Below are 19,797 nucleotides of genomic sequence, written 5' to 3'. Positions count from 1 at the left end.
GTCCAAGGCCTTCGACCAATGTCCTGTGGACACATCCTCTCTCACCTAGACCGCTGTGGTGTGATTAGATGTCCCTCTGGAAAGCAACTGTACTACAGAGGAAGAAAAACACAACCTACTACTCTGCTGCCTTGACGTTATTTCCAAAAGCAAGGAGAGAAAATGTAAAGAGGGGAGTAGAGGAAAGGGCACGGCAGAGAGGCTAGAAATACGGTGTTGGTTCTGATGGGAATGATTTATTAGTGTAGCAGGACACTTAATAATTACTTAACACACACACACATAGATCACCTTTACAGTATTTCTGTCAGGAGACGGCGAGAGAATGGAAATGATATGTGATTGATGCCAGGAAGCACAGGCACAGCCCAGGGGGAAAGCAGTGCAAGGTCTTACTTATAAAAACATCAATCAGGGAGCATGGTCTGTGAAACCGCGGGTTGTGAAACACCACCAGGTCCCCCACCCCCAGTCTCCACACTGAGGACCAGACTCAAAGAAAAGACGGGCTCCGTTGCTCACTTAATGATGATCCTGACGACACGCAAGGCTGCAATTGAAGGAAACGTCTCACTCCACCGCTTACTGAAAACACTAAACCGGCCACATCACAGCAGCGATTATTATTTATGAACTTAATATAAATGCTGCGTGTGCAGAAGAGATTCTTGCGTACATGCTGAATTTCAAATGCGGGATATGGAAGACAAACTCCTGAGATTTTCCTAAAAACACAACAAGATTACAGTAAACACGAATACAAGACTTAAACTTTGCAGTAAGTCTAAAATTAAACCCATTTATTCCGTTTAAGCACACATGCAAAGCTAACGCACAAGCTGCTTTTGAAAGCCCCTCGACAGAATCAAGCCAAGTCTGCAGCGACGCTAAGAGCTCTGATTCTGTCAACGTTTCCAGAGAGAAAAAAATAAAAATAAAAATCTTGCATTGCTGTGTAGAATTGGCTTTGCTTGTAAAGAAAGAGATTATGATTCTAAAGCGTATCTTTGGATTATGGGATTATTTTTTTTAGGCAAGCAGTAAGATTTGTTTTTTTTTTTAAATTTTTATTGAAAAAAAGAAACAACCTTTTTTAAAAATTTGCTATGACTGTTTTGTGCAGCGAATATTTATGACTCCGCTGCCAAATTCATGCAGTTTTGGCTAGGACTTCACACACACTCATCTTCCATAGCAATGCCATTTTCATTTTCATTTCTGCTTATTTTTATTTTCTCTAGGTGAGAAACGCGTGTAATAAAATACACTCGAGGTCAACACCACAAAAGCTAGTCAGCTTTATTTGTTTCTGGGTCGCGTTTCCTGAGTCTTTCATCACCGTAGAAAAACAGGTAAATTGTCTCTTTTTGCAGTAAAACTTGTTAAACTCATTTGCTTCACTGTGAACAGCAACAACGATGAACCTGACTGCCAATTTATGGTGGGCTTGAGTCTTTGGTTGTTTTTTATTTTGATCAGAGTTAGGTCAGATGATTGAAACTTTGATGCTATAATTTTAATCACTTCTATCTTCTGAAAAAAATTCTACAGGTTATTAAAATTGGTGGGTTTCCAGCACAGATCTTACAGGTTGACGTAGAGGCATTATTCTAAACTTGATAATATAGAAGTGAGGGCAGGTTTTTCTTGCATATTGTGTAATAATTATTTGGTTTAAATTGCAGCATTAAGTTAAAACTCACAACTCAACATTAAAGAACTTAAAAACAATGTTTAGAAAACGTGTCTCTTGTTGTTAAATCAACTTCATGAACTTTAATTTCTGAGTTAAAACCAAAATAATTTTCATGTTGACTTAAATTGCATTTTCAAGGCAGCAGGTGGACTTTCATTTTCAAGTTAAGCCAGCATCAAATGTTTTACAGTGTAATGTTTTGAACCCATTCACAGTGAAAAAAACTCACATAAATCATTAGAATATGATATTTATGCTCATAATGACAGGATGTAAAAGTCTGATTATAACTAAAATTGGGGTTTTGATGCAGAACCTTTTTTTTTTCCAGATTTTGTGGTTTTTCTGTCACTAAGCATCGACAGTCGAGTTCACCCCCACGCTGTCATAGAGCCTCTAGGTTTCGTGTTTCTTTGCAGTATTATTTACAAGCCACTATTCTGCTCATTATTTTTACCTTCAGAAAGGTCATTTGTCAAGCCTCTTTTAATTGGGTTATTTTTTTTATGGGACAAGCACAGCCCTCTGGAGAGTATTTCATTTAAAATGTTGATAAGGTCCTGAATGTTCCTGTGTCTGGCTCCTATTACACCAGGGCAATGGTGAGTCTGGAAATATTAGAGCGTAGAAATGAGCATTTTATGCTCTGACGCCTTAGAAATTGACATGTCTTTGATGGGGGAAGGTCTCAATGTGCAGCCTGCTTCATTCTGAACATTTAATGACTGCATATGTGTCCATCTGTGGGGACATTTGTGTGTTTTGTGTTAATGGATTGTTTTTGTGTTCTGATCATTTCATTGGAGACTTCCTTGAGCATAAATGTAAAAAGCACTTATGTTTTCTCCTGCCAACTATTTGCATTGCATTACAGTGCAGGTGCAGTGGCTGGGGTCTGGAACCATGCTAATGAACAACCTTGTTTTAATTAACTTCAAGTTAAAATGGCGTGAAATTGAAAATGATTATTGCCAAAGTAAACATCCCTAATTAGGAAATGAGGAGAGTAAGTAAATTATTTGATAAGTATTGTTTATTTGGAGCTGTGCATCACCTGGTTTGGGTTAAGAGGTAATCTCTCCACACCACAAACTGAATACTTGGTGGCAGACAATTTCATTTAAGTGGAAGAAATTAGTATTATGACTAATTATTTTTACATTTAAGGTTTTGCATATTGTGGTCTTGCTGCTGCTGTATTTCGTACAGAGAAGTGTCATTAACCCAATGATCTCATTGATCACGAGTGAATTTGGTGAGCAGTGACACATTTTAGCAATTTAAAACAAATAATTGATGTTTTTGAGAACAAAAAAAAAATTCTACCAGAATTTTTAGGGAAAACCGAGAATCATTTTTGTGGAAGAGTAAACATTTTGCAAATCATACACGGTTTTTTAAAGAATCTGTTACTTTGTACTTTTGTGTTTTTATGAAACACTTTGAAATGCGGAAAGCTGCTGAACAAATAAAATTTGATTGATTGAAAATTGAAAGTCCACCACTTACTATACTATATATTATTGTTTTTCACTTTTTCACAAAGTTTTCATGAATTTAAAACTGTTTTAAATTTCTGTCCAGAGTAAAATCACATGTTCGTTCACTGAAAAAGATCCCAGCTGTCCATTTAAATTGGAAGAGACCAACTTGTCTCTGTGTGCTTCGACTACAATTACATGTAGACAATCTAAATATCATCTAGTGACTTTTTTTGTTTTTTAATGTCCTTAGCAACTTAAGGACATTAAAAAATATGTTACTTACCAAGAAGCCATTGATTTTTATGAAACTAGCATGTTGAATAACAAAACGATGTCTTTCTTTGTCAAGGCAACCGTGTCAACACAACACTGCAAAGCTGCTTCTTTTTCTTAAACCTGCATTTTATTAGAAAGTTTTTGGTATTTTCATTTAACGTGGCATAAATAAGTACCTGTGAAAACTGGAAAACTGTGTCCTGATTGTTGTCCAATGACCATTTGACTTACAGGATTCATCAGCAGTTTGGATGCAAAGGAGGATGGGTCGGGTTAAAACCAGTAGAAATTTCTGCATGAGGCCCATCGGAGCAGCCATTACTCATCAAGAAAGGTATTAATGATGCATGTTTTTTTACAAGCCTTCAAAGTCTAATAACAACTAAAAAATGTCTAAACTTATCTCTGTTTGCTTTGCTAGAGGAATCAGACAAAACAACAGAGTTATGCTGGCAACAATGCATAAGTAATGATAATACTACTAATAAATTTTTAAAAACCAAACTACTACTTTGCATAAATGCACACAAGATAAAAGCAGGTTTGAATTGGGTTGAAAATGTGATCCTGAAAAAATGAAGAATCTATAAAATAGATTCATGGTACATTGATCAGCCTCAAGAGTTTAAATGTGTTGATAATCAAAAAAACAGTTTTGTATTTAAAATGTTTTTTCTTTTAATTTTGAGATGAGTGCAGCACAGCAGACAGGTAGTAACTTGCTGCTGCATGATAAATGAGTCTGTCAGCTTGCAGACAATTTGATCATGTCTATTGACAAAGTTTAATATCGCCGATCGCATCATGTTCAGTGACGCATGTCCACCCATATGCTCGCTCATTACAGACCAGACTGCCTGTCATTTAAGCCTCCTGAAATGCTGTGACAGCCTGTGGATTTTACTGTACAGACAAAGGATTACTGGTTGGACTTATTTTCATTTATGTGGACATTTCCACAAGAAATGTAGTTTTATAACTCCATGCATATCTATGCAATGACAACATCTGCATTTATCCTGAGGAAAAGTTAAATGGATTATGTTTAAACAGACATTTGTATCAACGTGTATTCCAATAAAAACCAGCATCTTTTTTAACAAACAACCACATTTTGCATAACTTTAGATTTTCTGAAGCCAAGTTCAACATGATAAAGTAAAACTGACTTTGAAGAGTCACTGTAATGATATAGAAGCTCAACACGGAAGAGTTTGGAGCCAGAGGCAGGCTTTATTACCTATTAACTTAGACAGGAGTCGAAGTCTGTCAGATTAAATAAAAAGAAAACTGTACATGAACGCACATGTAGCCCATATGTAAGCTCTTAATTTGCTATTTGATTGCAAATAAGTTGCTAAAAATAACCACAAAACTCCAAAGTTGCAAAAGTAAAAGAAACCAATGTACCTGTGTCCAACTGGAAAATCAAAGCACTATCCTGGCCTCTTCAGAGCAGTTTCTGATCTCATGTCACTTTGGCAACTCGGCCTAAAAAGGTGCACAAAATCCTCCCTGGCTTTTCCCCAAACACTGTGCTGCTTTGTAATTGGTCACACCCTCACCTTGGACAGCTGCAGCTAGGAACAGCATCAATAAATCTAAGCTAACCACAGCTGTGAGCTTTGAGACGTTATGAACTAAACTTACTTTAAAGTGATTACCCTCGATGTAGGGTACAGTTAAAATCAGCTCGTCCACCTGTTGCTCCAGGCGGCTCTGCCTCGTCACGCAGCAGGCTGCCCAGGTGGCTCTGGTCAGCCTCTCTCTGGCTCTGTGGGATGAGCTGAAGAGGGAAACTAACATTCAGGAAGAGGCTCTGTCAGATCCAGCGAATGCAATTTGAACCGTGTTCCCAGATGTTGGCACACAGCACTTTTAGAAGAGTTTGGACCTGCCAGGTAAAATAATTACCTAGAAATGACCAGTCTAATCAGAACCGGCCCAAGGCATAGGCGAGCTAAGCGGCTGCTGCCCACAACACCAAGGGGCCCCAAGACAACTAGACTAGCATTATTGTTGTTTTGATAACACTGAGTAATGCACAAAAAATAGATTAAACTCATCTCTTCCTGCTGTTTTGTATTGCCTGTGTTGGGGAAATATACGATATTAAATATCAACTTGTTTACTATAAATTCAATGTTTTTCTGTTGACGTTACTTTCAAATAGTCAAAATACCAAATTTCAAAATCCAAATTATAATTTTTTGTTTGCTTCTCCTGTAAGGTTAAAATTAACAGCCGTAATAACATAGCTAGATAGCCGGTATGTCAGATAGCTAGCAGTAGAGTAGCTGAGGAATGATGAAGCATCTGGTGCTGACATGTTGGGACAAGGGGGGCTCAAATGAAAGTATGCTCAGGGCCCCAGAGAGGTTTGGGCTGGCCCTGAGTCTAATAGTTTACTAGTTGGTCAAGCCCCATTACCAATGAAAAACTGGTTTAAGATTTCATGTTCCAAGTCATCTTTTTTTCTTCTTGAATATTGCTGACCATGTTCTTCTGTTTTGGTGTTTTTACAGTTTATCTTTGGGATTATCATCAATTCTCGTGTTTTAAAGTGAAAGCTATGCATGCTAGCCTGGTAAAAGCCAGACGTCTGGGCCTGTGAGGCCACAGTAGCTCAAACTGAAGAGGAAGTTATTGCTGGCTCTGAGAGAAAAGTGTCAAAATAAATAGTGCACTGCATTTTTACGCAGACCAGTAACTGCCCCTGCTGATTACCTCCAACAACAGGCAGGTAACTACAGCCTGGTTTGACCTTTTACCCCCAGCAGAGGCATTGTGGCATTTGTACTGCCTTCTTAAGCATCACTGCAGATAATGTACAGCTTTTGGTGTTATTCCTAGATGGCTTTGGCCCCTTTGAGCAAAATAATGGCTCCTGCCAAGAGGCAAAAGCTGGTTAAGGAAACAGTTTGGGGAGCTGAGTTTTAGCTGCCTACTTGGCCCCCAGATTTCCCAAATCTCTTTCCAAGTGAGCATCTGTGGCATTTTCTGGACAAACAAGTCTGAGCAGTAGAGGGCCCACCTCACAACTTAATGCTTATAGAGTCTTCTGCTAACATGTTGGTGCCAGATAAAATCCCACCCCATCTGGGGTGGAACAGCGTCTAGACAGACCACAACTGGCAGGTGGCTATTCAATTAGATTCAAATGTATTTTATTGATCCCAAAGGGAAACGAAATGTTGTTGTAACTCATATAGTTAAGACAGTGGCGGCTATATTGATGGTTGTTGGCAGGAAAGATCTCTTGGAGCAGTCTATATTACAGCGAATCTGAAGAAGCCTCTGACTGAAGACACTGTTTTCCCAAGACAGTCTCATGAAGAGGATGGTCAGGGTTGCCCATAATTTTCTTTTTTAACTAACTTTTTCATTTTTTATTGTATTGATGTGCAGAAAATATAAATCCTGGTTTTTAGACGAGGACAGAATATGGAGAAAATTGGTTAAATCTTCAGCAACATGTTAACCCGAACGGAGAGCCGGCAATCCAGTCACATGTGCAGTACCGCAACTCCACCACACGTTGCGCTATCTGAAAAACTCCAACGGTTTCTGAAAGCGGAGACGTTGCGCTTTCCAGCCAATATCAGGTTATTACGGTAATTCCACTCCCGTCTCATCAGGGAGTGAAATTAATCTGAGGGGCGATCATTTAATAGATGATAAATTGCGAAATAACTTGCTAGATATTGAAAGTTCTGGTTGTTATGGATAAATGGGCAAATATATATTTACTCACAGGACATTTAAAGAACTGCGTTTAATTAAAATAAGCAAAAAATAGAGATTAGAAATTTGTGCATGTGTACATTACATAGTTATCACACAAATCTGTAGGAGAAGGTTCTCACTGGAAGACTGGCATTAGAAAAAACCTTCTGGATATCCATCCATCCATCCATTTTCTTGCACCCTTTTTCCCTCAGTGGGGTTGGGAGGGGTGCTGGTGCCCATCTCCAGCCAACGTTTCGGGCGAGAGGTGGGGTACACCCTGGACAGGTCGCCAGTCTGTCGCAGGGCAACACAGAGACACACAGGACACACAACCATGCACACACACACTCATACCTAGGGGCAATTTGGAGAGGCCAATTAACCTGACAGTCATGTTTTTGGACTGTGGGAGGAAACTGGAGTACCCGGAGAAAACCCACGCATGCACAGGGAGAACATGCAAACTCCATGCAGAAAGACCCCAGGCCGGGAATTGAACCCAGAACCTTCTTGCTGCAAGGCAACAGCTCTACCAACTGCGCCACTGTGCAGCCCCCTTCTGGATATCCACCTCATAATTATTTGCTGGTTTTCTCCGGTTGACCTCACTCCTTTTTCAGGTGGGAGTCAGAAGCTGGACTCATGTTTGAGCAGCATAAACCCCTGAATCTAATACAAATCTTAAACACTAATTTATATCCTTCTGATGGCCTGTACTGACTCTTCTATATGTATATAGAATAAGTGATAATCAACGTTGTAAAATTGGTACTGATGGATTAGCCTGAGGCCATTTGTTTCACCGATGCTTTTCAATACGACGGACCGTTCTCTATTCTCTTTGCATAATCTTCCTGCTCTGCAGGTCATACCTGATGTTTAAGCCATAAAAATTCTTTCCACATACAATGTAAGTTGTTGCAGGTATGAAGCGTGCTTACATACATATGGGTGCAGTTTCACTGTGTTTAATATTTCTTCAGTGCTAAATATTTTATGGGTACATTCTGTGAGCACAGAGGCCCAAAGCTCAGAGGGAGTACGTAACACAGGACCCCAGTCAGCGCATTTGTGATCAGCTTTTGTCATTATGGATGTGAAGTCAAATCAGAAAAAAAAAAAAAAAGATGGAAAAAAGAAAAAAAAAAAAAAAAAAAGAACCACGCGCTTCCACACGGACCTAAAAGAGGGACGGACAAGAAAAAAAAAGAAGATGGAAGTGAGAGCCGCCAAACAAAGAGGACAGGAGTTTGCGGACTTTTGAATCACAGATCCTATCCAACCTGTGTACAACTGGATGATCTTTTGATGAGCAGAGAGGCAGCCGGTAAGAAATAAACTGTGTTGACATGAAATCGGACCGCAAAAGTGTCTACATTCCAGTTTGGCCGATCGGATCAATAGTGACAGCGAACTGAAGTGGTGGATTGCGGCGGTGACACTTTCCGTTCATTGATTGATGGACTTTTATGATTAAGTTGTTTGTTGTGTTGATGAAATGGATTTGGTACCAAGTTCAACTGTTAATTAATTTATCATCAACTTCAAAAGATAATTTAAAGCTAAATTTATAGTAAATATTTATTATTAATGTTGAGAAGTTATGTTTGTATGTTAAGAAATGTATGAAATGTAAATACAAATATTAACTTGAACTGCACTTTAAAGTTAAGTTTAAAGTTAACATAAGTTTAGTTACTTGTGTATTTAATTTTGATCACTTTGTTGCTTGGTATTTACCTATATAATTTGCCATTCCTTTTGTAATTGAGTGAAATTAATTTACACAGATTAGTAATTATTATTTTTTGGGTTTGTTTAAAGGTTTTTACCTGAATCCTCTGGATCAACGGTGAACATGTCTATACACTGAAATAAATGGAAGTAAAAGCAAGACAAACTGTTTGATCCTTCGAGTAAATCCCTGTCATTAAGAGTCTGCGTGGGGTCATCCATTCCTTTTCAAGTGGGGAAGTTACACAGTTTAAAAAAGAACTTGACAGTAAAAAACCGGCACCGGCAGATGAGAGCCGCCAAACAAAGAGGACAGGAGTTTGCGGACTTTTGAATCACAGATCCTATCCAACCTGTGTACAACTGGATGATCTTTTGATGAGCAGAGAGGCAGCCGGTAAGAAATAAACTGTGTTGACATGAAATCGGACCGCAAAAGTGTCTACATTCCAGTTTGGCCGATCGGATCAATAGTGACAGCGAACTGAAGTGGTGGATTGCGGCGGTGACACTTTCCGTTCATTGATTGATGGACTTTTATGATTAAGTTGTTTGTTGTGTTGATGAAATGGATTTGGTACCAAGTTCAACTGTTAATTAATTTATCATCAACTTCAAAAGATAATTTAAAGCTAAATTTATAGTAAATATTTATTATTAATGTTGAGAAGTTATGTTTGTATGTTAAGAAATGTATGAAATGTAAATACAAATATTAACTTGAACTGCACTTTAAAGTTAAGTTTAAAGTTAACATAAGTTTAGTTACTTGTGTATTTAATTTTGATCACTTTGTTGCTTGGTATTTACCTATATAATTTGCCATTCCTTTTGTAATTGAGTGAAATTAATTTACACAGATTAGTAATTATTATTTTTTGGGTTTGTTTAAAGGTTTTTACCTGAATCCTCTGGATCAACGGTGAACATGTCTATACACTGAAATAAATGGAAGTAAAAGCAAGACAAGCTGTTTGATCCTTCGAGTAAATCCCTGTCATTAAGAGTCTGCGTGGGGTCATCCATTCCTTTTCAAGTGGGGAAGTTACACAGTTCAAAAAAGAACTTGACAGTAAAAACCGACACCGGCAGTAAAAGCCGCGCCAGAAAAATCCGGAACGGATGAGAGAATACATTAATTGAAGGATCTTGATAAAAAAGAGACAGTTGCTGATCATCTGTTTGCTTCATGCTTGTGAACAACTGAGACTGATTCAAAGATGGCAGAACCAGCTGATGTCAAGACTGTTGAACAGCTAAAGATGGAGAGAACGACAGCGAGGAGGTCGCTAACTCGACTGATCAATAATATAACTCGGACGCATGAAGACATGACTGAAGAGGAATTGAAGGACTGTTTCCAAAAGCTCAACAAAGAGGCTGAAAGAGTAATGGCAGTGAATGATGATCTGGAAGCAAGTCTCATTGCAGAAATGGACTCCAAATTGAGTGAAGATGAAGAAGCTGCATTGACTGAGCAGCAGAAATCTGACATAGACAAAACTGCAAATGAATGTGAAACAAGAGTGAAAGAAGTCAAAAGTTTAATCCAGGAGACCCTGTGGAGAACTTTTGGCAAAACTGAATTGTTAATTGCACTTCAAGTAGCAGAGTCAGAATGTGAACATGTGACCACTATTACACCAGGAGTGGAAAAAGAGGCATATGACTTCACCCTCAGTCACCTGAAGGAACTTTTAAAGGCTGCAAAAGAAGTTCATTGTCGCTGGAAAAGATGGATCCCTCATGACTATCGGGATGAGATTCAAGATCGGCTGAGAGGATTGGAACTTAGTGTCCCCGAGCTCGTCTCCAGAACAGCTGAGTTCATTAATGCAAAATTAAAAGAAGGTGAAGAAAAAAAGGAGCAGATTGTAATGTCCCAAAATTATTCTTTACCCACCATCAAGTTAAAACCAACATCTCTCCCAAAGTTTCATGGAAATAAACGTGATTTTTACAGATGGAAAAGGGACTGGGAAGCATTTCAAAAACAAGGAGAACCAACTGGTTCACAGGAAGTGAAGAAAGTGCAATTATTGGACAGTCTAGATGAGAAAATCACAAGAGACCTTCGCTTAACCTCCTACAGCTCGGCAGAAGACATTTTCCAAGTTCTTGAGAACCGCTATGGAAATCAAACAGCCATTGCAATTGAAATTGTGGAGGAGTTACAGAGAATCCCTGCAGTTAGAGGTCACCAGCCAAGAAGAATCGTGGAGTTGATTCAAGCCGTTGAAAAAGCTCTTAAGGATTTAAGTGACCTTGGAAATACTGGCGCTATCAAAAACCCTCTGGTGACAAAGTCAGTTGAGACTAAGCTTCCTGAAGCTTTGAAGAAGGAGTGGCTCGTTTATGCAGCTGATAAAAGGAATGCTGTGGTCCCAGAGAATCGATTTGATCATCTCCTTGCATTTCTGAAGGATCAAGAACATATTTATGAGCAACTAGAGCAACTGAGGGAGGAGGAGTCAAGTAGACGAGAGACCCGACTGGAGCAAAGACACGCCAGAACTAAGTCGGTCAAAGCAGGTGACGACCTTGCAAGCTGTGTTGTCTGCGGCGATGGAAAGCACAGGAAACGACTCTACTTCTGCAAACAATTCAGAACATTAACATTAACTGAGAAAAGAGCCGCTGTCAAGAAGGTGGGAGCATGCACCAGGTGTTTGGAAACACATGATGATAAATCATACTGTAAACCTGGATTTTGGTGCAGAAATCAAAGCTGCAGTGGGGAGGATCCACATCACTATTATTTATGTCCAAGCGCTGATGCTAAGAGAAGCAACAAAGTTCAGAGGAGAACCCAAACCAGTTCAGAAGAAGACAAAAGTAAAAGAAAGTACACAGAAGATCAAGAAGAGTTTCTTAAGAAATTGCCACCTGAGTTGGCCAAAAATTGCAGAGATGTATTTTCAAATACTGTGTCTAAAGTTTTTAACACAACGAGTGAGTCAAATTCCTTGATGGATAATAAAGTGCAGGAACTGCCAGTGTTGATGATGCTTCTTAAAGTAACTGCAAATGCTGGACAAAAGATTGGCACATTAATTGATTTGGCGTCAGATACAAATTACATAACACACAAGGCTGCAAGTGAATTAAACCTCAGAAGTGAGGACATAACACTCATTGTCCATGGAGTTGGAGGGATGAAAGCTTGTGTGGAGACAAAACGTTACCTCCTAAAGATTCGTGTGAAAACCTCCAGAGGCACTTTTAAACCTTTTCAGCTTGTTTGTTATGGACTTGACAGCATTGCAGACATTCATAAGCATGTTAAAGCAAAACAGCTACAGAGATTTTTTCCAGACGTACCACTGGATGAACTTGTAAGACAAAGAGAAATAAGCTTACTTATAAGCCACAGGGAAGGTCAGTTGACACCACAAAGAATTAAAGTCGTGGGGGACCTTGTACTGTGGGATGGCCCCTTAGGAAATGTGGTTGGAGGAACTCATCCAGAACTGTTTGAGAAACTTGCCATGACGGCTCATACAACCAAAACACATTTCGCAAGGTCAATGAGAGCAGCTGCTGTGAAATATGAGGAATTCATTCATGAGATCCCACAAGGTCCATCATCAAATCACCAGGTCTCCATCCAACTCAAGTCATCGAAGACTGCAACTACAAGCCGAGATTTCTTGGAGTGGTGGAGATGGGACAGTATTGGCGCAGCTTGTGAACCCAAATGTGGAGGTTGCCGTTGTGGAAACTGTCAGCCAGGAGGAAAGGAAATGACGCTTTCTGAAGAAAGGGAGCTTGAAGTAGTGAAGGAAGGCCTCACCTACAATGAAGGAGACAGCCACACAGACAAACCTCACTGGCATGCAAGGTACCCATGGTTAGAAGATCCAGCATCCCTACCAGACAACAGAAATGCAGTTGAAGCCACATTTTTTAGAACAGAAAAGCAGTTGGCTAAAGAACCTGCCTGGAAAGCTGCTTACACTGAACAGGTGCATGACATGCTTCAGCGTGGAGCTGCAATTAAATTATCTGAAGCAGAAATCAACAAATGGAATGGCCCAGTGTGGTATGTAAGCCACCTAATTGCTCCAAATCCACACTCAGTGACAACTCCTGTAAGACTTGTGTGGAATAGCAGTCAAAAATTTAAGGGGATAAGTATGAATGACCTGCTGATGAAAGGCCCAGATGTCCTAAACCAGATCCGTGCTGTCCTATTAAAGTTCCGAGAGGGAACTTATGCTGCATTAGGAGATATAAAGAAAATGTACAACTCTGTTTGGCTGGAAGAAAGAGAAGTTCACCTGCACAGATTTATTTGGCGTGATTCTGAGGATGGAAAAGTTGAAGATTATGCAATTACAAGAGTGAACATTGGAGACAAACCAGCAGGATGCATTGCACAGCTGGCAATGCGAGAAACTGCAAGTTTACCCCAATTTATTCATCTTGAAGAGGAGAGGCAAGTCCTTCTGAAAAACAGCTATGTTGATGACATTCTGACGTCCCACAATGACCCAGACAGGTTAAAGGAAATCACAGAAAATGTGGAGCGCATTCTCCAAGCTGGAGGTTTCAAACTCAAACCTTGGGTGTTTTCTGGGCAAAGTGGGAGGAAGGATTGCTACAAGCAGGATGAAGTGAAACCAAAGACCATGGTTCTACCAAACCAAATGCGGGATGAGGACAATAAAGCACTCGGTCTGGGGTATATTGTAGAGGAGGATAAACTCCATGTCATGGTCAGTATAAATTTTTCGAAAAGAAAGAAAAAGATGCGACTTGGGCAAAACCTCCAGTTGGACCAGATCAGAAGTCAAACACCAAACCCGCTGACAAGGCGAGAGCTCCTCAGTCAGGTGTCTGGTCTGTATGATCCAGTCGGCTTGGTAACTCCCGCAAAACAGAAGGGTGCAATCCTGGTGCGGAAAGCTTTCCAAGAGGCAAAGAATGTGAGCAACCTAGTAAAAGACACCTGGGATTTAGCACTCTCAAAAGATCTTAGAGAAGATGCAATAAAGCTCTTTGAAGAGTACACTCAGCTTAGTAAGATCCAGTTTGACAGAGCATTAACTCCTTTTCAGAACAGCAGAAACTGTTTAGCAATTACATTTTCAGATGGGAGTGAGAATGCTTATGGAGCAGTGCTGTATCTGAGATGGGGACCAGTTAAAGACCCAATCATCAGGCTGGTGGAATCTAAGGCTAAGCTGACTCCATTGGATCAAAAAGGTGAGGCTGTTAAAGCAGAGATATGTGGAGCAGTGTTAGCATCACGAGTAAAGAAATACTTTGAGATGCACAGTCAAATCAAAATTGAAAGATGGTATCATCTCATTGATAGTCAAACAGTTCTTGGAGCAATTCAAAGAGAGAGCTATGGGTTTCAAACATTCTTTGCAAATAGAATTGGAGAGATCCAGAGCAACACAAGAATCCAAGATTGGTGGTGGATTCCTGGGGATCAAAACATTGCTGACATAATTTCCCGAGGAGCCAGCCCTCAAGGTCTTGATACTGACTCTAAGTGGCAACAAGGCCCAGCATTTCTAAGATTTCCAGTTGAAAAGTGGCCAATTAAATCATCCAAACAACTTGTCATTAATGCAAAAGAAAGCATCATCAAGTTACAAAAGAAGGCATTCATTGCTGTAACAACAAGGGCCAGGATAAAAGAGTCAGAGCTCAAGGAAGAGCTGCCTCAAGATCAGATGGAAGTCCTGGCAAAGAAGCAGCGATCATCAATACCCGTACAAAACCTGGTGGATGTTAGACGCTTTAGCAGTTTAACACGACTGGTCAAGACAATTGCCTGGGTTTGGAGAGCGGCAAAGAGATTCATCAGAAAAAACCAAGCTGCAAGTAAGCCAAAGTGGGAGGCAGTTGGCTCAACAGGAGCAATCTCTGTAAGAGAAAGAGAAGATGTTCTTAAGGACATCTTCCTTACTGCTCAAATGGATACCAACTTTCCCAACTCGACCACAGATAGGTTGGTGGTTTATCGAGACAAGGAGTCTGGATTATTAGTCTGTGGCGGCAGAATACAAATCTTTAGAGAAGATAAAGTTGCAGTTCCCATCGTACCCCATGACGCCTGGGTATCGACATTGTTGGGCCGAGAATCTCACAATGCTGCACACGATGGAATCGCTGGAACCTTACTGAGAATGAGGAAAAAAGCCTGGGTTGTAAAAGGAAGAAGAATAGCCCAAAAGGTTGTTAACAGCTGTATGATCTGCAGGAAAGCTCGAGCTCTGAAGTGTCAGCAGGTGATGGGTGATTTGCCACCTGAGAGAGCTGAGCCTGCTCCTCCTTTTAAATTCACTTCAGTCGATCTCTTCGGGCCGTATCATGTCAGAGACGATGTCAAAAAAAGGGTGACGATTAAGGTCTGGGGAATCGTCACCCTTTTTTTGACATCGTCTCTGACATGATACGGCCCGAAGAGATCGACTGAAGTGAATTTAAAAGGAGGAGCAGGCTCAGCTCTCTCAGGTGGCAAATCACCCATCACCTGCTGACACTTCAGAGCTCGAGCTTTCCTGCAGATCATACAGCTGTTAACAACCTTTTGGGCTATTCTTCTTCCTTTTACAACCCAGGCTTTTTTCCTCATTCTCAGTAAGGTTCCAGCGATTCCATCGTGTGCAGCATTGTGAGATTCTCGGCCCAACAATGTCGATACCCAGGCGTCATGGGGTACGATGGGAACTGCAACTTTATCTTCTCTAAAGATTTGTATTCTGCCGCCACAGACTAATAATCCAGACTCCTTGTCTCGATAAACCACCAACCTATCTGTGGTCGAGTTGGGAAAGTTGGTATCCATTTGAGCAGTAAGGAAGATGTCTTTAAGAACATCTTCTCTTTCTCTTACAGAGATTGCTCCTGTTGAGCCAACTGCCTCCCACTTTGGCTTACTTGCAGCTTGGTTTTTTCTGATGAATCTCTTTGCCGCTCTCCAAACCCAGGCAATTGTCTTGACCAGACGTGTTAAACTGCTAAAGCGTCTAACATCCACCAGGTTTTGTACGGGTATTGATGATCGCTGCTTCTTTGCCAGGACTTCCATCTGATCTTGAGGCAGCTCTTCCTTGAGCTCCGACTCTTTTATCCTGGCCCTTGTTGTTACAGCAATGAATGCCTTCTTTTGTAACTTGATGATGCTTTCTTTTGCATTAATGACAAGTTGTTTGGGTGATTTAATTGGCCACTTTTCAACTGGAAATCTTAGAAATGCTGGGCCTTGTTGCCACTTAGAGTCAGTATCAAGACCTTGAGGGCTGGCTCCTCGGGAAATTATGTCAGCAATGTTTTGATCCCCAGGAATCCACCACCAATCTTGGATTCTTGTGTTGCTCTGGATCTCTCCAATTCTATTTGCAAAGAATGTTTGAAACCCATAGCTCTCTCTTTGAATTGCTCCAAGAACTGTTTGACTATCAATGAGATGATACCATCTTTCAATTTTGATTTGACTGTGCATCTCAAAGTATTTCTTTACTCGTGATGCTAACACTGCTCCACATATCTCTGCTTTAACAGCCTCACCTTTTTGATCCAATGGAGTCAGCTTAGCCTTAGATTCCACCAGCCTGATGATTGGGTCTTTAACTGGTCCCCATCTCAGATACAGCACTGCTCCATAAGCATTCTCACTCCCATCTGAAAATGTAATTGCTAAACAGTTTCTGCTGTTCTGAAAAGGAGTTAATGCTCTGTCAAACTGGATCTTACTAAGCTGAGTGTACTCTTCAAAGAGCTTTATTGCATCTTCTCTAAGATCTTTTGAGAGTGCTAAATCCCAGGTGTCTTTTACTAGGTTGCTCACATTCTTTGCCTCTTGGAAAGCTTTCCGCACCAGGATTGCACCCTTCTGTTTTGCGGGAGTTACCAAGCCGACTGGATCATACAGACCAGACACCTGACTGAGGAGCTCTCGCCTTGTCAGCGGGTTTGGTGTTTGACTTCTGATCTGGTCCAACTGGAGGTTTTGCCCAAGTCGCATCTTTTTCTTTCTTTTCGAAAAATTTATACTGACCATGACATGGAGTTTATCCTCCTCTACAATATACCCCAGACCGAGTGCTTTATTGTCCTCATCCCGCATTTGGTTTGGTAGAACCATGGTCTTTGGTTTCACTTCATCCTGCTTGTAGCAATCCTTCCTCCCACTTTGCCCAGAAAACACCCAAGGTTTGAGTTTGAAACCTCCAGCTTGGAGAATGCGCTCCACATTTTCTGTGATTTCCTTTAACCTGTCTGGGTCTGCGTGGGGTCATCCATTCCTTTTCAAGTGGGGAAGTTACACAGTTTAAAAAAGAACTTTAAAAAAGATTAAGGTCTGGGGAATCGTCTTTTGTTGTATGGCCAGCAGAGCTATTCACACTGAATTAGCAAACTCGCTTTCTACTGAAAGTTTTCTGATGGCTTATCAGAGATTTACTGCAATCCGAGGTCACCCACAAAAGATCTGGTCTGATGCAGGCACCAATTTTGTTGGAGCCAAACCAGTTTTGGAGGAACTGTATAGATACCTGAACACCCAAAATATGTCAGATTTGGAAGAAGCAGCAGCAAAGAACGGAACTGAGTGGGTGTGGAAAATCCTTCCTGCAGACTCGCCTCACAGAAATGGAGCTGCTGAAGCTGCTGTTGGCATTGTGAAAAGAGCTTTCCAGAGTCTTAGTCAAGAATTTACACTGACTTTCAGTGAATTTCATACAGTTCTGTACAACGCTGCCAATCTTGCAAATGAGCGCCCAATTGATGCAAGAATACAGAGTCGAGAGGGTTGTATTCAGTACATAACACCTAACAGTCTTTTGCTCGGACGAGCATCTCAGAGTGGTGATGTGAAAATGTTCGATTTTTCCAACTATTCATTTAAAAGACTTGGAGCTATGCAAAGTGAAGTTACTAAGTTCTGGAAAAGTTGGAGGCAACTGGCTGGTCCCAACCTTTTTGTGAGGAGCAAGTGGCACACTTCCCAGAGAAATGTGGCTGTTGGGGACATCGTCTGGTTGTGTGACCAAAATGCACTCAGAGGACAGTTTATGCTGGGCAAAGTTGTAAGTGCAAATCCTGACAAGAAGGGTGTTGTGAGGGACGTAAATGTCCAAGTTGTCCCAAGTTATTGTGCACCTATAACAAAATATGTCAAGCAAAGACTAACCCATCCACCAAAGAAAGACAAAATCAAGACCACCATTCTTCACAGGGATGTTAGGAGGCTCATTGTCTTAATACCCGTAGAGGAACAGATGGAAAGTCAAACCAAAGAGTAAAAAAAAAAAAAAAAAAAAAAAAAAAAAAAAAAAAACTCCAGATGTACTAAGATGACAACAGGACTGCGATCTTCCCAGTGATTACTGGAAAGATCGAGTGGGAGGTGTGAAGTCGAATCAGAAAAAAAAAAAAAAGAAGGAAAAAAGAAAAAAAAAAAAAAAAAAGAACCACGCGCTTCCACACGGACCTAAAAGAGGGACGGACAAGAAAAAAAGAAGATGGAAGTGAGAGCCGCCAAACAAAGAGGACAGGAGTTTGCGGACTTTTGAATCACAGATCCTATCCAACCTGTGTACAACTGGATGATCTTTTGATGAGCAGAGAGGCAGCCGGTAAGAAATAAACTGTGTTGACATGAAATCGGACCGCAAAAGTGTCTACATTCCAGTTTGGCCGATCGGATCAATAGTGACAGCGAACTGAAGTGGTGGATTGCGGCGGTGACACTTTCCGTTCATTGATTGATGGACTTTTATGATTAAGTTGTTTGTTGTGTTGATGAAATGGATTTGGTACCAAGTTCAACTGTTAATTAATTTATCATCAACTTCAAAAGATAATTTAAAGCTAAATTTATAGTAAATATTTATTATTAATGTTGAGAAGTTATGTTTGTATGTTAAGAAATGTATGAAATGTAAATACAAATATTAACTTGAACTGCACTTTAAAGTTAAGTTTAAAGTTAACATAAGTTTAGTTACTTGTGTATTTAATTTTGATCACTTTGTTGCTTGGTATTTACCTATATAATTTGCCATTCCTTTTGTAATTGAGTGAAATTAATTTACACAGATTAGTAATTATTATTTTTTGGGTTTGTTTAAAGGTTTTTACCTGAATCCTCTGGATCAACGGTGAACATGTCTATACACTGAAATAAATGGAAGTAAAAGCAAGACAAACTGTTTGATCCTTCGAGTAAATCCCTGTCATTAAGAGTCTGCGTGGGGTCATCCATTCCTTTTCAAGTGGGGAAGTTACACAGTTTAAAAAAGAACTTGACAATGGAGCCAAATAATGAAAAATAATCTCTTACCCATTTTCAGATGGTGAGTTTTTCAGAGTCTGAGGAGCTGAAGCCAGAAAGGTGAGTGCACTCTATGAAAAAATAAAATGGAGGAAAATCCTTCAAAGACTTGGTTTGCATTATATCAATATGTTGCCTGATTTTATTAAAAAAGTTAATTCTAAGACTTCGCTGCTTAAAATGGGGGGAAAAGGATATTTTCATTCACTTTTCCTAAATTGAAACTAATGTGTCCAAAAAACACATTAAAAATGCAGATTAGTACGGTTAAGTCAAAATCATAAAAGAAGACACAAAAGAATGAATAAATCCAAACACAACATATGAACAGGATCTGATTTTAATTAGAAAATCAATTAAAATCAAATTCTGGTACCTGTCTAATACCTCAACATAAAAACCTGGTGGTCAAAGGTGGAGATAAAGTTCAGCATAAGGACGAAGGTGCAGGAGATGTTTCTGTTAAATGAATCCTGATTACAATTAAGAATGTTGTATTTATCTACAGGAGTAATTAGCCGCTTAGCCACAAACTTCTTTCTGGTAATGTTCTTACCAGAAACATTACAGTTTCTGGTAAGAAA

The 19,797-nt window shown here is 40.0% G+C and overlaps 1 long non-coding RNA gene across 1 annotated transcript; it reads left to right on the top strand.

Annotated features, from left to right (window-relative positions):
- The first annotated feature begins 1,171 nt into the window (after positions 1-1,171).
- Positions 1,172-19,274, top strand: LOC103460886 (uncharacterized). Its single transcript, XR_533011.2, has 3 exons — positions 1,172-1,352; positions 3,690-3,790; positions 19,233-19,274. It is a non-coding gene; the product is annotated as an uncharacterized LOC103460886 (long non-coding RNA).
- The last annotated feature ends 523 nt before the right edge of the window (positions 19,275-19,797 follow it).

This window comes from Poecilia reticulata, chromosome 2 (genome assembly GCF_904066995.2).
Source record: "Poecilia reticulata chromosome 2, P_reticulata-male-v2, whole genome shotgun sequence".
NCBI lineage: Eukaryota > Metazoa > Chordata > Actinopteri > Cyprinodontiformes > Poeciliidae > Poecilia > Poecilia reticulata.
This window is presented reverse-complemented; position numbering and strand designations above follow the sequence as displayed.